At 45.9% G+C, this 19,393-nt stretch overlaps 1 protein-coding gene across 8 annotated transcripts in view; it reads right to left on the reverse strand.

Moving 5' to 3' along the window:
* LOC143802562 (uncharacterized) overlaps positions 1–19,393 on the reverse strand; it is a 126,864-nt gene that overhangs the window by 67,257 nt on the left and 40,214 nt on the right. The window contains exon 1 of one of the 8 annotated variants that reach the window (XM_077281336.1): positions 8,415–8,510. The exons of 2 other annotated variants lie outside the window; for them this stretch is intronic. The gene's annotated coding sequence lies outside the window, so the exon portion shown is untranslated. Of the gene's footprint in view, positions 1–8,305; positions 8,511–8,564; positions 8,684–19,393 lie in introns of those variants that run through there. 5 more of the 8 variants (XM_077281334.1, XM_077281338.1, XM_077281345.1 and 2 more) reach the window with 5 other exon arrangements.

Here is a 19,393-nt window from a genome sequence, read left to right on the forward strand (position 1 = left end):
AGAAAGAAATGTTTATCAAATGGAAAATGGGGGCATATCTAAAGTAGAATATAATGCTGTCTGCAGAACCTACAGGGCACGACTCAGATTAGCTAAAGCTGACAATGAATTAAGGCTTGCAAGAGATGTCAAAAGCAATAAAAAAGGATTTTGGGGGATATGCCAAAAGTAAAAGAAAAGTCAAAGATGCTATAGGATTTTTACAGGATGAAATGGTAAGAAAGGATGTTGAGAAGGCCGAACTTTTAAATTCCTATTTTGGAGATAGCAGATGAAATTATTGAACCACTCTCCATAATCTTTGAAAATTCTTGGAGAACAGGAGACATCCCAGAAGACTGGAGAAGAGCAAATGTTGTTCCCATCTTCAAAAAGGGGAAGAAGGTGGACCCAGGGAACAATAGGCCGGTGAGTCTGACTTATATACCAGTAAAGATCTTTGAACAAATTATTAAACAACAAGTATGTAAGTACCTGGATAAGAATGCAGTGATTAACCAGAGTCAGCATGGGTTTGTAACTAAGTCATGTCAGACTAACTTAATTTCCTTCTATGATGGAATCTCTGACTGGGTGGATCAGGGAAATGCTGTAGATATAGTATATCTTGACTTCAACAAAGCATTTGACAAAGTATCTCATACTTTCCTTATTGAAAAAATGACTAAATATGGAATGGACAAGCCAACTGTTAGGTGGATTAATAACTGGCTTAGTGATCGGACCCAAAGAGTGGTCGTAAATGGTTGAACATCCAGTTGGAAGAATGTCTCAAGTAGGGTACCACAAGGATTTGTCCTGGGCCCTGTATTGTTCAACATCTTTATCAAGGATTTAGATGAAGGAATTGAGGGTAACCTGATTAAAATTTGCTGATGACATAAAGCTAGGAGGGATAGCTAATACTAGAGAAGAGAGGATTCAAAAAGATATAAATAAACTGGAGCAGTCGGCAGCAGCTAACAGAATGGTTTTTAACGGAAAAATGCAAAGTACTCCATAAAAATGAAAAAGCATACACAGAATGGGAGGAATAGGGCCAAGCAAAAGCATGTGTGAAAAAGACTTGGGTATACTAATAGATCACAGACTGCACATTAGTCAACAGTGTGATGCAGCAGCAAAAAAGGCAAACAGTTCTAGGATATATTAAGAGAAGCATTGAGTCTAGATCACGTGAAGTCATTATCCCCTTCTACTCCTCCTCGGTCAGGCCTCATCTGGAATACTGTGCCCAGTTCTTGGCACCACATTTTAAAAAAAGACATTGAAACAAGTATATTACTTACCGGTAATGTGTTTTTACGGAACCCATGACAGCACCAACGAGAGAGGGGATCCGCTCTTCAAGGACAAGAAACCTTCAAGAAAAAAAAAAGGCCGGCTCCTTTCTCCGCATCAGTCGATTACAGAGCATGTGAGGACCTTCAAGTTGTGTACTCACATGTATATACAATAATACAAATTATTCTTAACCGCACCTTAGGTGGTAAACTATATACAATAACCCACCGACCTGAAGGTAATGGCTTAGGCTACTTTCACACTAGCGTTAACTGCATTACGTCTCAAAACGTCTTTTTTTCGAAAAAACGCATCCAGCAAAAGTTTTTGCTGGATGCGTTTTTTCCCCATAGACTTGTATTGGTGACGTATTGCGACGGATTGACATACGTCGTGTACGTTTTACGACGGATGCGTCGAAATTTGGCGATACGTCGTCGGCAAAAAACGTTGCTTGTAGCGTTTTTTGTCTCCGCCTAAAAAACGTGTCGCGACGCATCCTGCGGCATGCGTCGTTGGCTACAATGGAAGCCTATGAGCGACGGATGCGTCGGGACACGTCGTACGACGCAATGCAGCGCTGCAATACGTTTTTTTACACTGAGCATGCTCAGAAGCTGGATTTTGTTGCCAATTGGCCAGACACCCCCAAATCTATATAAACCTGGCCTGGGCCTTCAACCCCAAATATATGGCCACGTATATACTTGGCACGTATATACGTGGCACGTATATACGTGGCACGTATATACGTGGCACGTATATACGTGCCACGTATTTAAGTGCCACGTATTTAAGTGCCACGTATTTAAGTGCCACGTATTTAAGTGCCACGTATATAAGTGCCACGTATTTAAGTGCCACGTATTTAAGTGCCACGTATTTAAGTGCCACGTATATAAGTGCCACGTATATAAGTGCACGTATATAAGTGCCACGTATATAAGTGCACGTATATAAGTGCCACGTATATAAGTGCCACGTATATAAGTGCCACGTATTTAAGTGTCACGTATTTAAGTGCCACGTATTTAAGTGCCACGTATATAAGTGCCACGTATATAAGTGCCACGTATATAAGTGCCACGTATTTAAGTGCCACGTATTTAAGTGCCACGTATTTCAGTGCCACGATATTTCAGTGCCACGTATAACCACGTAGTTATAGTATTTATAGTACGTAACACTGAAATACGTGGCACTATGACTGTCAGAAAATGTTCATTAAACGGTTAGGTGTGAGGTTAGGGGTAGGGTTAGGGTTTGGATCCCTTTATCATCATCCGTAGTTCATTAATCGGATGTATCCAGAGTTGCCTCCGTCTCCGTTGCTGCAGACGCATCCTCCGTTTTTCCGCTGCCGCCTCCTCCCGCACTATGATATCCAGGCGATTCGTCTCAAAGATAACGTCGGTAACCAAACTAGCAATCCTCACAAGAACACCTTCCATCGCTGCCACAAAACTAAAACCCTCAAAGATGGGCTGTAAAAACAGTAACTATATAGTTTTCCATATTTTCCAGTAGCCAATCAAATTTGGGAGCCTCCCATTTTAAAAAACGGATCCATCGTAAAAACGGATGCAACGGATGTTAAAAACGTATGCAACGTATGCAACGCATCCAGTATTTTCGACGGAAACGTTTAGCGGATTTGCGACGGATCCGTCGAAATGCTGTATGCGTTGCATACGTTTTTCACTTTTTTTGACGCATCCGTTTTTTCGGCAAAAAACGGATTTGCGACGTAATGCAGTTAACGCTAGTGTGAAAGTAGCCTTAGTAACGGGAGGGAATATAAGGGTGCTGTCATGGGTTCCGTAAAAACACATTACCTGTAAGTGATATACGTGCTTTCCTGTCACCCATGACAGCATCAAGGAGAGAATTACAGAGAATTACTCTATTAGGCAGGGACCACAGTCTGTAGAACCCTCTTGCCAAACGTGAGATCAGAAGAGGCAGAAAGATCCAGTCTATAGTGGCTATAAAAGGTGGAAGGCGATGACCATGTAGCTGCCTTACAGATCTTTCAATGGACATGTCTGATCTTTCAGTCCAAGACGTTGCCATCGCTCTTGTAGAGTGGGCCTTCAGGTTGCCAGGGACCGGTCTTCCTGCACCTATATAGGCCAATCCGATAGCTTCCCTTATCCATCTGTATAGGGTACCCTTCGAGACTCCCATCCCCTTCCTGGAACCCTGGAAGGAGAAAAACAGAGCCCTATCCTTCCTCCAAGGTTTTGTTATCAACAAATAATGAAGAAGGCATCTCCTAACATCTAGGGTGTGGAATTTCCTTTCCCTATCATTTTTTTGGGTTAGGACAGAAGGAAGATGGCGATATCACTTGTGACCTATGGAACCTAGATACTACTTTAGGCAGATAGGCAGGGTCAGGTTTTAAAACTACTCTATCATCCATTACCATGGTAAAGGGTGGGTCTCCTGATAGGGCCTGTATATCGCTTACTCTCCGTGCTGATGTCAGGGCTACTAAGAGTATAGTTTTTAATATAACCAGTTTTATGGATCCTTCAGTTGAAGGCTCAAAGGGGGGTTCTGTTAAAGTATTCAAGACCAGGTTCAAGTCTCATGGAGGGACCCTGGCCAGTGGCTGTAATTGTAATCTGTAATTATACAGAGACCCAAGGCTGATACCTGAACTTTCAAGGTACTAAACGCCAGGCTCTGTTCCTGCTCCAGGATTTTTTTAGGGGCACCTTTCCTTCCATAGAACACCCTGTAGATGACAGGAATTTTTTCCAGGTCCTACCGTAAATTTTTGTAGTGACTGGCTTCCTACCAGCAAGCAAGGTAGAGACCAGGTTGGCAGAAAACTCCTCACCCTCTAGCACTGACCTCTCAAGTTCCAGGCTAAGTGCAGCCCAGTCACCTGAGGATGGAACACAGGCCCTTGAGCTAGAAGGTCCGGGATCTCTGGAAGGACCCACGATTCCATGACTGACAAGTTCCTGAGCCAAAAGAACCAGGGCCTCTTGGGTCAAAAGGGGGCAATGAGCACTACTCTTGCCCTGTCCTGCCTGATCTTCCTGAGAACTGCTGGCATTAGACAGACCAGGGAGAAGGCGTAGGCCAGGGTAAAGTCCCATTTGATCCGAAAGGTGTCTACCGCCTGAGGACTTTCTCTTCGTTTCAGGGAGCAGAACCTCTCCATTTTGCTGTTCTGGAGAGTGGTGAAAAGGTCAATTTCTGGCTGCCCTCACATGTCCACCAGATGCCTGAATATTGCCGTCTTGAGGGACCATTCGCCCTGTAGAAGTGGTCTGCGGCTAAAAAAAAAATAAATAAAAAAATCACTATTATTTTGTCCTTTCCCCTGATGTGAAGTGCAGTTAGTGAAGGGATGTTTCTCTCTGCAAGGCTGAAAATCCGCTTGGTAACATACATTAGGGAGCGGGACCCATGCACCCCCCTGATGATTTAGTTATGCCACAGTGACTTGCAATATTCTTTACTGCCAGAAGTTCCCACATATATGGGGAGGCTTTCTTCTCTAGTGCTGACCACGTTCCCTGAACCAGATGGCCGCCCAGATGTGTTCCCCACCCCCTAGGAATGGCATCTGTGGTAACTACCCTGGTGACTTGAGGAAAACACGGGACCCCTTCCCGAAGGGACTTTATCTGCAACCACCAGCGGAGCGAATGTATAACCTCCCAAGGTATAGTCAGTGTACCCTCTAGTTACCCCTGCAAGGAACGTTGGCTTTCCAAGACGAAACCCTGCAACTCTCGAGTGGATCTGGGCCCACTTCACTGCCAGGATACATGAGGTTAGGGAGCCTAAGAGGGACATAGCACTTCTGAGGGACATTACTGGATCTCGTATTCATCTGGAAAGAAGATTGAACAGCTTTTCTTTCTTTTGCTCTGGTAGGCGACACTCTTGCTGGCAAGTCAAGCAAGAGTCCAGCCAGGCCAAATGGAAGGGCCTTCTACTGGAGGTGCCTTTTGGTGCCCCCTACTGATACCGCCACTCAGATATTTCTGGAATGCTACATGTATTGGCACGCTGTAATATGCGTCCTTCAAGTCTAGGATGGCCATATAGCAACCCGGAAAGAGCAGTTGAATTGCCGACTTTATTGATTCCATCTTGAATTTTGGCATCTTCAATAACTTGTTCAGACCCTTTAGGTTAAAAACCGTTCTGTACGAGCCATCCGGCTTCTTTATTAGAAACAGGGGAGATTAAAAGCCTACCACTTCCCCTACTGGTACATCCTACAGAACGTTTTTCTTTAAAAGGCTCAGTACCTCCGCCTCTAAAGCTTTTTGCTCCGAGTTGGACACTCGTGGGGCCGTCATGATGAACCTGTTTGGGGGATGTCTCCCAAACTCCAGCTTCAACCCTGCCCCCATCAGGTTGAGAATCCAAGGACTGGATGATATTTTCTCCCAGGCTGGAAGGAAGAGGGAGAGCCTTCGTCCTACCTGGGGCCGAGAGTCATTGGGAGGACTTTCTATCACTTCAGGAAGAAGCACCAAACAGGAACCCCTTGCTCTTTTTTGATCTATCCTCCCACCTCTTATGTTCTGTGGATGATCTCTTTCAGTTGTACCTTTTCCACTGAAAAGACTGCCTGAAGGATGAGAAGGGAGGTTTCGGGAACCCTTTCTTCTTATCGGCCGCTTTTTCTAACATGTCATCCAAAGCTGAGCCAAATAAGTACTGACCGTCACAAGGGAGACAGCATAGCTTCCATTTTGCCTGAACGTCTTTTCAACCAGACTGCTCTCCGGCCCGCATTCGATAATGTGGCAGATCTTGCGGCCAGTCTCTCTGAGTCGGCTAATACATCTGCCAAAAAGGCCGATGCACCCGATTACTGGGAGCGTGGCCAAAATTGAGTCCCTGGACGAATTCCCGCCCAGCTGGTCTTCCAATATGCTGAGCCAGACCATGAGGGACCTTGCTGTGCAGGTTACCGCGATGGCTGGACTCAGCTCCCCTGCCGATGAGTCCCATGTTGCTTTAAGGAAGGAGTCAACTTTTCTATCAAGAGGGTCTTTCAACAACCCCGAGTCCTCAAAGGGGAGGGATGAACTTCTTGAGGCCTTGGATATGGCAACATCCAATTTGGAAGCTTTACTTCAGGACGCGGTGGCCTCTTCCTCAAAGGGGTATTTCCTTTTGAAGGAGGCTGGCAGGGGGCCTTTCCTATCCGGCTTCTCCCATTCTTTACTAATGAGACCCAGGAATTTCTCATTCATAGGAAAAGCTCTATGTTTCTTTTTGTCCAAGGTGCCAAACATGACATCTTGGATAGATTTTTTGGCCTTCTGGTAGACTAGTCCCATAGTGGACCTCACAGCTTTAGCTAAATTGTCCACCTCTTCCAGAGGGAAGCAATAACCCGAGCCCAAGTCGCTTTCTGACATGGATGATTCTGACGTATCCCGCAGAACCCCTTCATCCGATGCCATCGACTATGAGGGTGACACTTCCCTTCTTGGTGTCCCTGAGAGGGACTGGGACTTTAATGAGTTCTCAGCTCTGATGAGAGTTCTTAAGGTGGAAGAGAAGTCAGAGGACTCTGTAGCCACCGTGTCATTGATACATGCCTGGCATAATTTTTTGGGCCATGTACTAGCCATATTCTGCCCGCACAGAGCGCATGCTCTGTGCTTTGATTTCCCTGAACACTTTCTAGGGAGATCCTACCAGAAAGGCCAGACAGAGAAGAAGAGAGGTCTGCATTATTAAAATGGCATTCTCGTAGCTCACTCACCACTCAGAGGAAATTGAAGGGTACCGGAACAGGAGGCAGGACATCATCCGAAAAGTCTCCTTTAGGGACCGCAGAATCTTGCATCCTGGCAGAGCTGCGCTGACTTGAACTAGAATGTTTGGACCTGCGCTGTCGGCTGGGGCTGCTGTGCCTCCATCGATGCACTAGTGCCCCCGCGTGGCCTGCGATCCACCCTTAAATACTGTGCCTGTAGGGGATCTGCCGGCCGGCGTCTCCTGCAGCTTCTGGTACCTGCCGAAAGGTCCCGGCCGTGTCATCAAAGCGCGACTTCCGGTTTCCGACCAGTCTCCGAGACAGCGCCATAGGGCTGCTAGCGAACAATGCATGACTGACGGCCGAGACCCCATCGGCCCTCATCACGGAGCTTCCAGTACCTCTGGCACCGGCAGAGACAGTGCTCTGCCACACCGACCCAAGTCTGGGAACTTGTCTTTTCTCTTCCTTTCTTCTGCTGCTGACGACTGAAGGTTTTCCTGTCAAGGACAGGAAACCACTGAGGCGGAGAAAAGAGCCTCCCTTTTTACCTTGAAGCTTTCCTGTCCTTGAAGGGGGGACTTGAGTGTTGTTGGTGCTGTCATGAGCGACAGGAAAAAACTGGAGCAAGTTCAGAGAAGAGCAACCAGGATGGTGAGCGGACTGCAGAGTATGTCCTATGAGGAACGGTTAAAGGGTCTGGGAGTGTTTAGCTGCAAAAAAGAAGAGACTTAATAGCTGTCTACAAATATCTGAGGGTCTGTCACAGTGTAGAGGGATCATCATTCTCATCTGCATAAGGAGAGACTAGAAGCAGTGGGATGAAACTGAAGGAGAAGATACAGATTAGATATTAGAAAAAACAGTGAGGGGGATTAATGAGTAGAACGGGCGGTCACGAGAGATGGTGAGTTCTCCTTCAATGGAAGTCTTCACACAGAGGCCGGACAGACATCCGTCTGAGATGGTTTAGTGAATCCTGCATTGAGCCGGGGGTTGGACACGACGACTCTGGGGGTCCCTCCCAACTCCACCATTCTATAATAATATAATTACCCTCCCGCCCAGCGCCTGCCCCTGGCCGAGCACTGCAGGGGGTAAATGAGCTTTATTTCCCCCCAGAGGCATTCAGTGTCAGTCACTGCCTGACCCGGACTGACAGCCGACACTATACAGAAGGAGAGTTAGTCAGCGCGGGCACAGGTCCCCTCTAATACTGTAGAAGCCCCCGACCAATGTACAATATCAGGACCCGGGACCCTTCCCTGTCACCTGCTCAGTGTTCGCACCGTGTGGCCCAAGATCAGGACACGGGAGACAACAAACAGCGGAGCGTCCATGCACAGCGTCAGCCCGAAACAACGCTCCACACTGCACTCACTAGCGCCACAGCTGGACGGGACGTGAACTGCAGCCACTATCACTCGCTGTCCTCCATCTCTACAGCAGGGCCGTCACTGTCTCCCCCATATACAGAGCAGGGTGACGGCGGCTATAAAGAGGGCGACTACACCCAGGACACAGCACCTACCTCCACCTGCAGAGCGGCCGCTGTGTGCGGACAGGACCTGTGTGACGTCACCGTCATGTGATCAGTCACATGGGGAGGAGTCACATGGTCAGGGGCGGAGCTCCAGGGTTCTCAGTGTCTGCAGGACTGGATGATGTCTAGTATTATAGAGGAGGATGGAGCAGAGCCGTGTGTGTAATGTGTGCGGAGCGGAGCCGTGTGTGTAATGTGTGCGGAGCGGAGCCGTGTGTGTAATGTGTGCGGAGCGGACCCGTGTGTGTAATGTGTGCGGAGCGGAGCAGTGTGTGTAATGTGTGCGGAGCGGAGCCGTGTGTGTAATGTGTGCGGAGCGGAGCCGTGTGTGTAATGTGTGCGGAGCGGAGCCGTGTGTGTAATGTGTGCGGAGCGGAGCCGTGTGTGTAATGTGTGCGGAGCGGAGCCGTGTGTGTAATGTGTGCGGAGCGGAGCCGTGTGTGTAATGTGTGCGGAGCGGAGCCGTGTGTGTAATGTGTGCGGAGCGGAGCCCTGTGTGTAATGTGTGCGGAGCGGAGCCCTGTGTGTAATGTGTGCGGAGCGGAGCCGTGTGTGTAATGTGTGCGGAGCCGTGTGTGTAATGTGTGCGGAGCGGAGCCGTGTGTGTAATGTGTGCGGAGCGGAGCCGTGTGTGTAATGTGTGCGGAGCCGTGTGTGTAATGTGTGCGGAGCCGTGTGTGTAATGTGTGCGGAGCCGTGTGTGTAATGTGTGCGGAGCCGTGTGTGTAATGTGAGCGGAGCCGTGTGTGTAATGTGTGCGGAGCCGTGTGTGTAATGTGAGCGGAGCCGTGTGTGTAATGTGAGCGGAGCCGTGTGTGTAATGTGTGCGGAGCCGTGTGTGTAATGTGAGCGGAGCCGTGTGTGTAATGTGAGCGGAGCCGTGTGTGTAATGTGTGCGGAGCGGAGCCGTGTGTGTAATGTATGCGGAGCGGAGCAGTGTGTGTAATGTATGCGGAGCGGAGCAGTGTGTGTAATGTGTGCGGAGCGGAGCAAGATGGAGAACCAGAAAACATCTAGAGCTTCAGGACTATTAGCCAAAGGAAAAAAAAATCTTTATTGAACAATTGATAAGACAAAATTTGAAAAAAATGAAAAGGGAGAATGTCAAACAAAGGCAAAAGCCACACAGGGAACCTCCAAAAATAAATACAGACAATTTATGCAGAATAAAAAAAACCATAAGAAAAATTGCCAAAGGAAATGTAATCAAAAATTAGTATCAAAACGTAGGGATCAATCAGATTGTCCTACATGTGTTGTGGAGTCTGCTGCTGATCCTTGTGCCTGACACTACGACACTCCTGTTGCCGGCCCGTGGTGCAGCCCCGCGATACATGGCACAAGTGATGGGACGATCGCAGCTTCAAGTCTCCTAAGGGGACTATTAAATAAAGTCAAAATTAACGTTTTTAAAAATATGACCCCCCCTCACAAAAGTTCAAACTTACCCCTTTTGCCCAATTGAAAATAAAACAATTAAAAAAAACAAACCCACATATTTGGTTTTGCTGCGTTCAGAAACACCCGATCTATCAAAATAATAATAATGATACATTACTAATAAGTAAAGTGATTGTGATGGGGTGATATGCTATGTGGGTATCATCTTTGTGTATATTTATATTTTACTTATTTTCATGGTGTTCTCTTGTAGGATGAGTTGTTATTTGCCATCTGATATTCTCCCACAGTTCTTTTGGCCGCCTCAATATTGCAATCAAAACATCGTATCTACCCCAAAATGGTATAAATAAAAACCTCAACACAGAGCGTAAAAACACAGATATCTTGTATCTGTTCACTCCATCTCTCATTATTCGAACTTGAGAAAGATGCCAACGGCTTGTCTGGAGAACCTTCTTCATATCTCCTGCACCATCTTCCTCCACCACCGCCGCGCTGGTTTATCCATGTTTCTTTACTCCTACTGGATATCGGACATTTTACTCGGGGGCTCTCCCCATCCACAAGGCAGCAGCAGGTGGATCTTTTAACGGGCACCCACCATACCCTAGGTGAACACCTTTTTACCATTTTCCTCTCTCCTTAAATAGGGTCACCCTATTGTGTGCGCTTTTTCCACAGGTCGTTCTACAAAGAATTATGAGAATCACAGTTCATGGGGGCGGCCATCTTGTGATTGGCAGCTTGGCCTGCTGTGTCCTAATGAGACATGCCCCCAGATTATATAAAATCTTCCATCCAGCACAGTCCAAGTGTGTTTCTATACAAAGGGTGAAATTAGTATTGAACACGTCACCAATTGTTTAAGTAAATCTATTTCCAAAGGTGCTATTTGTTACGCATGCAGGTGGTGAACCTCGATGGTGGACCCGCTGGACCACGGGGTCGGGCCTACCTGTGAGGCACGTAGCTAAGCGGCTATCTGGAGTGCCTGATGGTGGAGTCAGGATTGAACTGTAGGTAGCCGTCAGGTGCCACTCCTAGGCAGTCCCTGGTACTGCAGCTGATGACCCCAGGGGTCAAGTATGCAGATACAAGTAGGACTTGGGCTCCGTTCAGATACTAGGTTCTGGAACCTCTGCAGAGCGGTTACAGACACAGGTTCAGTTTAGACTACTAGGTTCAGAATCCACGGGACGAATGGTTATTGACACGGATTCTCAGACAGGACTGATTCGAGACTGTTAGGGCAGTCAGGATACATAGAATACTCGGATAGGCACACGTTCAGACACATGGGTCTCAGACACTGATTGAGTGACCAAGGACCACCGGTTCAGGACTGGCCAAACAAAGACCAGGGACTTTGGGTACAGGACTGGTCGAACAATGACCAGGGACTTTGGATTCAGGATACTGGCCACACCAGGACTAGGGGATCCTCACAAATCATTAGTAAACTACCACACTAACTAATGATACTTGTTTTTTTGGCACCTTTCTATTGGGGAGGGTGCCTGTTAAATAAGATGCTGCTCTCAGCTATTGGCCCAAGAGCAATCTTACAGGTGCACTCATACTAAATGCATCCCAGCTATTGGCTGGGGGCATTTTACTATATGCACGCACTGCCCTTTTAAGAGAAAGTGAGCGCACACACAATACATGAAGACTGGTGTGAAGGGACAAATTAAGAAAGATTCTCCATTTTGTGTTTTTGACTCCATTTGTTTGTTGCTTAAAGATAAATTCTGTTAATTAGGTAAAAGGTTATAGCTGCCATGAAGTAACTTTATCTTGTTGTTCACAAGCCTGTTATTCAACTAGGCTATGGTTCATAATTGGTATAAAGACCTTGAGTCTTCTGACTGGAGCCAGGGAAGGGACTCGGGGGTGTATTGCTAGATAAGACTGAGGCACCTGTGAGTATATGTTTTTCTGTGCCAAGAAGATATGACCATACATGTAGTTTCCGGTTTTTCTCTATACTCATGGGTTAAGTTTTTCCTGCATTCTTATAGGTTAAGAACTGTGACCGTGTTCTTATGCTGATTGGTTGAAGTATAATTTCTATGATTATGAAAAGCGATACACAATAAAACGGGGGCCAGAGATCTGCTCGATCCCCCATACAGAGGCACACGTCTCCGTCTGGTCATTTTCAGTTGCCGGCAACGCCCTGTAGATTAATTTGGAAATCACTGAGTTAACCGTGAAGGATCAATTTAGATCCTCCCTCAACAGTTGGCGCCCGAAAACGTGGGGCCCCAAACAGGAACGCCTCTGCCCCCCGGAGGACAACAAGACAAAAGACCCTCGGACCGGACACAGGCACTGGAAAATTGGGACTGGTCATCCCCCACAACAACCACGGTAAGTTGGCAGTTATACTGTCCAGACTGACCGTTTGGTGTGGTTTTCCTGTGTTTGTTGCTGCAAAGAGGATCTGAGGTTTGTCCCCGATGGTGGGGTGATTTTTGGCTGGAATCATATAGAGGTGTAGTTCCGTTGGGAGCCCAGTGCTCGAACCGTACCTCATAAGGGACGGACACCCCGGATTGACCAGTGATTTAATTCTCTTTATAGTCAAAATATCCTGAATTCCTGATCACTGTTAGAATCAGGCGCGGTGAGGTGATCGAAGATTGGGTAGGATGCGTAACTCAGGAATTATATATTTATATATGTCCAGAGGTGTCCGGAGGGAAAGTCTAAGACGCCCTCCTCCTTTCTCTGAGTACCGCGTTTTTGGGTTGTCCCAGCAGGGGACAGGTAGACCCAGTGGAATAGACTATACGGCCGCTCTAGTACTATGCACGACAAAGTAAGGATATTTAGCTCTAAAGGAGAATCAGTTTCCGTGGAAGGAAAAGAAGACTTTGAATTTGTGTGATGAATCTGATATTGTTAGCCCAAAGACGGGGAAAATATTCTCAATCATGGGTTTTTCTAAGGTGTTTGGCATGTAAATTGTGTGATGAAGGTTTTGTAGAAATTAAGTCTGAGAACTGCTGTATTCCGTTTCTGTGTTTATCTCTAAGATACCCGATGGGAGGGGGGGGGGGGGGGGAGTCAAACAGCTGCGTTATTGCTTTCTCTGTGTTGAGGAATGCTGTGATTTTTCTTATCTCGACTGTGTGTCTGGTATGGAGGGGGCACATAGCTGCGTTCTAAGTTTCTCTATATTTTCTGTCGCGCTGGGAGATTTGTGTTTAAACAATAGTACAGAATAGTTGAAAGTGAAATATGGTACCTGGTTTTAGAAGGAAACTTGTAAGAGATTGTTTGATTATCAGTGTAATTGAAAGATTGGTAAAAGATTCACCTGCTTCAAGTTGAGTGGTTGATATATAGCAAATTGAGGATCAACAGAGGAAGTGAATTACGTTGAAAAAGGAAAGTTGTCTATTACTATGACAAAAAGCTGGATGTTTTGTGGTGCAAGAAGGAACTGAGAAAGTGACTGAGATTAATGTGTCGGGAAAGCAAACAATCAAAAATGATGATCTGGAATAGGGGGTCTCCCTGCTAGATAATATGGTCCCTCCCCAGGAAATTAAGCCTCTACTCCCGACTGTAAGCCCTATGCCCCTTAACCCCAAGGCACCAATATATCCTGGACTGCCGAGAAGTTCTATGGGCGTCTTATGGTAGTATTTAAAGATCTGTTATTCTCATTGGAAAATAAAGCCCATTCACACCTTTTTGTGGCAGCTTTAATGTTCGGCCTTAAATCTGAATTGAAAGAGGCAATAATGTCAGTCAGACCCGATATTGAGACTTCCACTCCAGATGATGCATTAAAAGTAGTAAAAAAGGTTTTAAGAACTTAGCCCATTCTGCATCAGCAGGGAAATTAAAAGTTAAATCAGTGGCCGCAGTGATTCCTACTCCAATCTTAGCCCCCCCCCCACAGCTGCAAGGACACAGCTCCATTTCTTATCAGTGGCCCATGTAACAGACTTCAGCTCCTGCCCTCCCCACCTTACACAAATACAATATCCCTTTTAACCCTGTGTGGGAATCTCCCTCCCAAGCCCCGTCATGTCAATTCTCAGATCAAGAGTTTGTTTTAATTGGAGTAGATGGCAGACCCAATAAATATACTTTTATAAAACCCATCCCTGTGGGACCCTTTCCCTGAGGTTACTGCTCAGTTTCTAATCTCTCCCATATGTCCGGTAAATTTACTGGGGGCAGATTTATTATCACAGTTCCCCTCCAGAATACAATTCCAAGATGATGGTCAGATGGTCCTTACCTTATATAACCCCTATGCAGATGAACACAATGAGATCTGTATCCTACATGCCCTTCCCACGGTTATGATGGTCCTGATAGGCCCAGATTCTCCCCCAATAATGCCTGTAGAACCAGTAAAAGTGTTTCTCAAACCTGGTGCCCCTTTTCCCAAAGTCTATCAATACCCTTTGAAATATGATCAGGAGCGGTGCCTCAAGGGGCAAATACAAATGTTACTCGATAGTGGTGCCCTGGTACCCTGTGTTTCCCCATGTAACACGCCCTTGTTTCCCATTAAGAAAAAGACCTCACCCGGCCAAACCCGTGTACCGGCTGGTACAAGATCCACGGGCAGTTAATGCAGTTACTGTTCTGGAAACTCAGGTGCCTAAGCCATATACTCTTTTGTCCCAGATATCTCAGGATGCTGCTTGGTTCACAGTTATCGACCTTGCCAATGCCTTTTTCAGCATTCTATTACACCCAGATTGCCAGTTCTGTTTGCATTTATTTATCAGGGACGACAATTTACAGGAAGCCATTGTTGCCACTGTTAGCCTCCTCAAGTATCTGGCAGATCTGAACTGTCGGGTTTCGGCCTCGAAACTTCAGTTCTGCCTTGGTCAAGTGATATTTTTGGGTCACTGTCTCCTTCAGGGTGTCAGACACCTCTCAAAAGAAAGAAAAATAGCCATCAACTCCCTTCCTTTTCCAAAAGATGAGACTGAACTCCAGCGTTTTCTTGGACTATGTACTTATTGTCGTCAGTGGATACCGGACGCATCCCGCATAATGCAACCTCTCTACAATGCCCTGAAAGACGGTTCAAGATATGCTGATGAGTTTGGCAGATTCCACACCGGATACGCTGTTACTATGGAAGATACTGTAGTGCACGGAGCTGCACTCCCTCCCTCACTGTCAACACAAGAAGTAGAACTTCAGGCTCTGTCTACTGCATGTGTTCTGGCCAAAGACAGGCGTGCTAATATATACACGGACTCACAGTATGCATTTGGTATTGCTCATGATTTCGGAGCCCTATGGGCCAATCGAGGGTTTATTACTAAAGTGAAGAATGATGAAGCTGTTAAAACCCTCATGGACTCAATCAAATTACCTGCCCAGGTGGCCATTATCAAAATTAAGGCGCACAGTCCTAGGAAAAGTCCACACACTGTTGGTAACGCCTTTGTGGATATGCAAGCAAAAGCTGCTGCTCTCCTACCCGTTGAACTGACCATACCAACTATGGTAACCACACGCTCTCAGCGTAAACAGTTACAAGAAACACTGACTCTACAGGAACCTGATGATCTACGCCAGACTGAGGTTTTCTGTCGGACCCCGCGAGACCGCTTAATGACGATGCAGAGAATGTCCCCAAAGGAAGAAGTGAAGCAGTGGAAGGCTGATGGAGCATGTGAGGACAATGGTCTCTGGAAAAAGGATCAACTTGTGTGTTTCCCTAAGCGGATGTACCCTGCTATTGCCACGTGAGCACATGGGCCCACACATCGAGGAAAAATATGTACAAAAATTCTACTGGGCTCCAGGTATTTCTACAGTCCTGACAGCACTCAACCAAAGCACCTTGCTAACCCCGACTATCCTTTCCAAAGGCTCCAAGTGGACCACATCACGTTGCCTAAGTATATTGTGTGGTGGTTGTCGATATGTTCTCCAGTTGGCCGGAAGCATTCCCCGTTACCAACGTGACTGCAAAAACCACAGCGAAGAAACTGGTGATGGAAGTTATATGCCGATATGGTGTTCCGAAAGTGACCAAGGCCCGGCCTTTTCTTCTCATGTGTATCAGGAGGTTCTGACAATGCTTGGATCTACTGTAGCCCTCCATACTCCGTACCATCCACAATCCAGGGGGAAAGTTGAGAGGCTGAACGGCACACTGAAGGGACAATTGACCAAAATGATGCAGGAGACTACGGCTCCATGGCCAGAGCTCCTACCCATTGTACTGTACCATATTCATACTACCCCTAAGGCAAAACATGGCCTGTCCCCATATGAGATATTATTTGGTGCTAGGCCCTCAGTTGCAAATTTCCAGACTCAGTAGTTATCAGAGGAAACTGACCGTGCTGTTCAATATGTTATTCAGCTTAGTAAAAATCTTGTTAACACCCATGTTTTAGTTTTTTTCTTCCCTTCCAGATTCAGCAGAAACCGACACTTGTCACAACTTAAAGTCTGGTGGTTTTGTGGTCGTGAAAAGCCATGTCAGAAAACACGGACTAGAACCCTTGTATGACGGTCCCTACCAAGTCCTCCTCATTACGTCAGTAAAGCTGGAAGGAAGGCCGACGTGGCTCCACGTATCGCGATGCAAGCTGGTCAAACAGACTAGTAGCAAATAAGGGGACATAATGTTTTAGTTTTTTGTATTGCCATATAATAATATTGGTAACCGCATGGGACAGCCTAAATTCCCCAATATCCTTGAGTTATAAGTTTGTACAATATCATGAAAGATTAGTAGTACAGATGGGTATAGCCAATAAAATTGTCAGTTCTGTTTTCATTTACCCTATGATTATACAAATGTGGGATAAATTGGTTAGGGCAACAGATTATCTAGATGATCAAATTAGGGATATATTGGATATACTTAATACTACTGTTGCTGTCCAAAACCAACTTATCATAGTCACTAATCAATATACTGTATTACTTAACAGCAGCACAGGGTGGTATGTGTCAGGTTATTGGACCCGCTTGCTGTCATTATATAGATCCCAATAGCACTCTAAAGTTAAAGTTAGAGGATATTCAAAGACTCAGAGATTAATATAATAAAGACAATGACCGTAATAAGGACAGTTGGTGGGCAGACACCTTCTCCTTTCTTAATCCAGCCAATTGGTTTGAGGGACTTGGGGGCTGGATAGCTGGAATCTTGCAAAGTTTGTCACATATCGCTGCCTTTATCCTTGTCATGTATGTAATACTAAAACTTGTTCTTTGGTGTATTTCTGTATGTCACGATATGGTATGAAATATCATATAAGTAGTTTCTCTTGCTAGCAAGCTGTGGGCTAAAAAAAAACCCCCCTTCCCTTTCACTCAGCCAAGAGCTGTCTTGTCAATGTACATGGGGGAAGAGAGTTTTATTGACGAAAGGTATTTACGACCGGCATTTCCTGTAGTTTTATCTGGATTAGAAACTTCTAGAACCATGTGGTCCTTTGTTCCATTTTTGTAAGATATTAGGCAGACGATGTAAGATAGAATGATAAATACATATCCTTGATCTCCATCGAAGCATCTACCCATCACTCTAAACACAGACATCTAACTCCATCGGGTGAAGAAGTAGGGATTGCTCTGTAAATAATAGGACATATTTGATCTCATTAGAAAGCCCACGTTAACTCGAGATGAATGCTGGGTATGGTACGTTTATGACATGTTCTGGAGCGAAGTTACGGGCATCAGATATATTTAATGCACAGTGAGTAACCCTGACGAGAGAGGAGGGGTTGGAAAAGCCAGCCCTTTCCGTGAGGTCACAGGCTGTAGGTTATAAAGTTGCTGGCAGGCTTCCAGGGGGGAGTTGTGAGTTTTTACCTGAAGCGACCAGACTGCGAGTGCAAATGCAGTGGGATAGATGGAAAGTTCTCCTAGCCTGTTGCCTGCAATGCAATGATCTGAGAATATGTGAGTGTTACCTTTTCTTAATTTAATCCTTTTATTTTTATAATTACCTTGTACATATTTGCAATTGTCTCATTTGTAACATCTTTGTAAAATATTTTGATAAAGCACTGTCTACATTTTGTGGGGTATATCGTTTCATGCCAGTTCTTTCTCCCTGCTCTAAAAACGTACCCTAAGTCTCTTGAAGGGAAATTACGCTACTGTTTTGGGGTTAGCTTCGGACCCGTTAATCGAGGCTGGTGGCAGTGATACCGTGTACTGTGCAGGCTTTTGGGTGTTGTTTCAGCGACTGCGGCTTGATAATTATTGTTCCTGCCTGAGTGGGAGTAGTTATATCGCCTCGCTGCAGCGTGCCCAATAGCCAGTACATAGCAGGCAGCCTTTCTGGCGACTAATTACCCAGGTGCAGTACCTAATCTGACCTGACGGTAAGGGGGGGCGCCAGAGAGCTGCAAGGTTTAAGTGGAACTGTAAGCGGGATACACAAATCCCTGCAGTGTGGATTTCGTGACAAACTGCTGGCCGCGGCTAAGGGAACTTGACAGTCACGGTGTGAATCGTGACACTGTATGTATTAGGAAACTCTGCACTAAGACAACTAATGATGATACCAAAAGCGTTGCCACCCCTGCTCTTCTCTACACCGATTTCACAAAGATACCTGATGAAGATGTTGAAGCCAAGCGCATGGCTTTCTTCAAAAGATCCCCACCATTGTCATCAACAATTGTTATTCGGAAATTCTAGTATACAGGGGGGACGGGTACGCCGCAACAGCCATGGCTGGTAACATGGCACCAGTCATGTGAAGACCAGTACCCCTCGAGCTTAGAGCTTGGGATAGTACCTCTGATGCTGGACATTAATTAACAAAATTTATCTAGGAGGGAATGTGAAGGGACAAATTAAGAAAGATTCTCCATTTTGTGTTTTTGACTCCATTTTCTTCTTGCTTAAAGATAAATTCTGTTAATTAGGTAAAAGGTTATAGCTGCCATGAAGTAACTTTATCTTGTTGTTCACAAGCCTGTTATTCAACTAGGCTATGGTTCATAATTGGTATAAAGACCTTGAGTCTTCTGACTCGAGCCAGGGAAGGGACTCGGGGGTGTATTGCTAGATAAGACTTTGAGGCACCTGTGAGTATATGTTTTTCTATGCCAAGAAGATATGACCATATATTTAGTTTCCGGTTTTTCTGTATACTCATGGGTTAAGTTTTTCCTGCATTCTTATAGGTTAAGAACTGTGAGCGTGTTCTTATGCTGATTGGTTGAAGTATAATTTCTATGATTATGAAAAGCGATACACAATAAAACGGGGGCCAGAGATCTGCTCGATCCCCCATACAGAGGCACACGTCTCCGTCTGGTCATTTTCAGTTGCCGGCAACGCCCTGTAGATTAATTTGGAAATCACTGAGTTAACCGTGAAGGATCAATTTAGATCCTCCCTCAACACAGGGAGCCCACGGGGGACCACGCTGTGTGGCT

The sequence above is a fragment of the Ranitomeya variabilis genome, chromosome 1 (assembly GCF_051348905.1).
Source record: "Ranitomeya variabilis isolate aRanVar5 chromosome 1, aRanVar5.hap1, whole genome shotgun sequence".
Classification (NCBI taxonomy): domain Eukaryota; kingdom Metazoa; phylum Chordata; class Amphibia; order Anura; family Dendrobatidae; genus Ranitomeya; species Ranitomeya variabilis.